The 4087-nt window shown below is 47.9% G+C and overlaps 1 non-coding gene across 1 annotated transcript; it reads left to right on the top strand.

Moving 5' to 3' along the window:
* Positions 1 to 1306: 1306 nt before the first annotated feature.
* TRNAM-CAU (transfer RNA methionine (anticodon CAU)) lies at positions 1307 to 1379 on the top strand. The gene has a single exon. It is a non-coding gene; the product is annotated as a tRNA-Met (tRNA).
* The last annotated feature ends 2708 nt before the right edge of the window (positions 1380 to 4087 follow it).

Here is a 4087-nt window from a genome sequence, read left to right as displayed (position 1 = left end):
TTCTTCAAATGTAGCGAGATCCATGCCGTCCCCGCCCCGGCAGTGTCCTCTCCCCCAGCTCCCGGGGAATTCTGATGCCTACTCTTAATATTATTTTTTGCCACCTTCTTACACTCATGTTACCAGTTTCCCCCTTAACATTCCCCAATTCTGGGGGATTTAAAAATTCCTCTCCAGCACTTCATAATGAAAAAATTTCAGATAAACAGAAACATTGAAAGAATTTTTATCCAGTGAATATTCATATACCCATCACCCAGATCTACATTAACAGCTTAAGACTCTTGCAGCCTCTCGCATTTCTCCACCTCTGTCCTTAGGCTCGTCGGTCCATCAAATAGTCTAATCTTTTGAAACACTTCAAACTTGGAATCTTCAGTAATCACTCCTGCAAAGTCCTTCTGTTAGCCTGTCGTTGGCTGGAGTCCAGTCTTAGAATACATTTTTAAAGGTAAAATTTACACGCGTCGAAATATACAGATCTGAAGTGTGCTTTCCTCTGGATGATTTTGGATACTACATGGAAGAGTTTTTTATTTTAATATTTATTTTAATGTGTATTAGGAGAAAAATAAATCCCCGTTTTCCATTTATAACAGTGACATAAAGCGGCCTTTAACAATGAATGTATTTAAATGAGCTGATAATTAACATAAAGGGCTCGGGGTAAAGGAGAGGAGAGGGCTTCCTAGAGGCCGAGGCTGCGGCTCGAGGTGTCGTCTCCAGTGCCATGGGCGCTTCTAAGAAGAGTGGTTTCAGCCGCCGAGCTCCGAGCATCGGTGGAAACTTGGGGCGTCAGAAGGGGCTGGGCACCAGGCTAGATCGGGGGTTTGTGTGAGGCCGGAATAGTGTACATGTTTTGTATGTTTTCAAATCATTATGCTTGTGGGCCCCCACTCCAACTGATTGAGGCTGGGAATATCTCTGTGATCACAGCACCCAGCACCGGGCCAGGGACACGTAGGTACCCAAGAAGTGTTTCACGAGATCACGACCGTGCAAACGCTTTGTAAGCACTCTACAAAAATTAGAGTTTACAAGAGTAGGAAGAATCCCGCGGCCCAGGGTCCCCCCTACTCAGCGCCGGGGGCCCAATAAGCCGCAGTGTTTGTTGATTGATAACCAGACCATCAGGCAGAAGACCAGAGAGGCGTGGGTGGTTCAAGTAAGGCAGGCGCCGGGGCGGGAACTTTGGTGTATCAGATCAGAAATTCTGCGGAGAAAAATGAAGCTGTGATTTTCTGAGCATGCGCACTGGGCACCCGCAACAGCCTCATTATCCTACTCCCGGAAGTTGCTTGTAGGTGCCTCGTTAGCGCAGTAGGTAGCGCGTCAGTCTCATAATCTGAAGGTCGTGAGTTCGATCCTCACACGGGGCACAATACTTTTGCTCACTCCAGCCTTTTTCACTGCTGCTGGAAAGATGAGCCTTACTTGCTTGAGTAGACCCGCAATGCCCGGAAGTCCCCGAAGTACCGAGCGCAGCCTTGCGGGCTCCAGCGTCCAGGGCCCGGGTGGAGGACAGGAAGGGAGGCCAGGGCAGGAAGATAAGGGGTTGAGGGGGGCGTCCACGTGAGGCAGACTAGAGCGCCGTGGGCTGGGTACCGGATGAACCCCTCGGGAAGATACCCACTCTCACCTCTAGCTCTACGAGTCCGGGTACCCAAGGAGGTGCACTCACCCCGCCATCCCGCCCTCCACCAGGGATCCTGCCCTGGCCCTTGAGCCCTGTTGGTGGCAGGGATGTGCCCAGCCCAGGGTGAGGGAACCCTGGGGTGCCGCTGTCCCTGAGGGCGCTGCAGGCGCCTCTGGGTGCAAAACCCCCTAATGGAGGCCCCTGGGGGAGTGGCTGGAACCCAAGGTTTCCCGGGGAGGGTCCTGATTATTGACACTTGGCAGCGAGGAAGGGTGAGTCTAGGCGACTGTGGGGAAGTGAGTGGCACTGTATTGAGAGGCCGGACCGCGCACTGGCGCTGAGCACCCTGTGAGCAGGTCGGGCTGCAGAGCTGGGAAGGGGCCGGCTGTGATGGGGTCTGGGGGAGGGCGGTGTTAGGGAGGTTGCTCAGGCAGCAGCCCGGGCAAAACCTGACAGGGACTGTGCTGACGCTCCGTTGCCAACAGCTGCTGCGTCGTAATGTTCATCCATGAAGTTTCTGATAATTCAGTCATTCTGCACAGGTCAAATAGCAAATTAAATTAAGATCTGATGTAATAGGGAAGAACCTGTGTACCCTATTGCAAGTCAATCACCTCAAGGATGTTGCCTATAAGCTTAAACTATACACAATGGCCCATCTCTGGGAACCCTGCCTCCCAGATAATGAGCATTAAGCTGACATACTTTGTTTAGCTCACAAGAAGTCTCCTGACCAGGCCCACCTGTGCAGGAGTGTAGGCAGAAGAAATTAGCACAGCCCCTTCTGGAGGCTGACAGGAACCGGAAATGTTTGGCTTCACGCCCTCCCCTTTTAGTATAAAAGAAGCCTGAATTCTAGCTCAGGTAAGATGGATCTTTGGAGTCACCATAAACCTGAATTCTAGCTCAGATAAGATGGATCTTTGGAGTCCACCATCTTCTTGGTTTGGAGGTTTTCTGAATAAAGTCGCTATTCCTTGTCCTAGCAACTCCTCTCTCCGTTTGTTGGCGTGCCTTGCCTTGCCGCTCATGGCGAGCTGGCAGTTGGGGAATTTGGGGGTAAGGCTCTAGCAGCTGGCAAGACCACTCGTCCTGAGGCTCTTCCTTCAAAACTCTCCAAAGCTGCACTGGCTGTTCCAGCGCTGGGTAGTTGGAGCAAGGAATCAATATTTGGGAGCAGACAGACTCCAAACAGTAAGGTAAGTCTCTCTGAGGGTGTGTACAGTTGGGAACTTTATTTCTTCTCCTTTTGGGGCTTTTTCTGTGAAATAAGCCAATTTGTTTTGTCTTTGAGTGGGATACCCTGTTAGAGAGAGGAAAGAGTTGGACTTCTGCCTAATTTGTGAACCAGTTCATTTGTTTCTTTGGATGCTAGCCTTTATGTGTGCAGTTCGTGTTTTGCTTGTCTTTAATTCTTTTTTTTTTAATTTTTTTTAATTTTGCTGAGCAGGGTCTTAGTTGGGGCACTTGGCATCTGTAGTTGCTGACCAGGGATCGAACCCCAGCCCCTTGCATTGGGAACTCAGAGTCTTAGCCATTGGATCACCAGGGGAAGTACCTGTCTTGTATTCTTTAATGTGTTTGTTTGGCTGGGCCAGGTCTTAGTTACAGCATGCAGGATCTTTGATCTTCTTGCAGCACGTAGGCTCCTTAGTTGTAGCATTCAAACTCTTAGTTGGAACAAGTGGGATCTAGTTCTCTGACCAGGGATTGAACCCAGGTCCCATGCGTTGGCAGCATGGAATGTTTTTGATATTTGGACAGACTTTTCAAAGATCAAATTCTAAATGAAGTTCATTCAGCCACTATCTAACTTTGAGGTTTTCCAAAGGATCCCTGGAATTCCTAAAATTATGTGTCTCTCCATCTCAGAGAGAGGAATATTAAATTAATTAGGCTTGTTTGGTGTGTTAAATCACGTGGGAAGCATTGTCAGATAAGTGATGGTAAAACTTCTTACTTTGAATTGTATGGGTAAACCATTATTATTTAATAATATACACATCTTAGAAATTATATGGAACTCCTACAGTTCTGGTGTATGCTAGTAAATGATATCAGGCATAATTTTAGTAATTATCTTACACTGTATGTCATAGCAGTAACCATGTTTCTTTTCAATTGCATTGTAATTTGGTTGATGCCAAAGCAAAAAGGCATCCTTTAGGTGAGCAATTGCTATTTATGGTTCTATGGTGGCTTTTGAAGGACTCTATAGCTATTTTGTGAAGAAGCAGGGAAGAATGATGAAATCTTTTATGTGCAAGCATTTGTGCTATTACATCAAGGGAAGTAAGAAAAGGAAGGGAATGAAAAAGAGAGTGAGGATGCATTGCTTCAGACTTTAACTCCTCTAGGTGAGCTAGCTGTCCCAGCCACTCTGGCCATTATGCCAATATATCGACCCCTTCTGGTGGCTCAGCGGTAAAGAACCCACCTGCCAATGCAGGA

The sequence above is a fragment of the Giraffa tippelskirchi genome, chromosome 6 (genome assembly GCF_054371585.1).
Source record: "Giraffa tippelskirchi isolate mGirTip1 chromosome 6, T2T-mGirTip1v1.2.pri, whole genome shotgun sequence".
Classification (NCBI taxonomy): Eukaryota; Metazoa; Chordata; class Mammalia; order Artiodactyla; family Giraffidae; genus Giraffa; species Giraffa tippelskirchi.
This window is presented reverse-complemented; position numbering and strand designations above follow the sequence as displayed.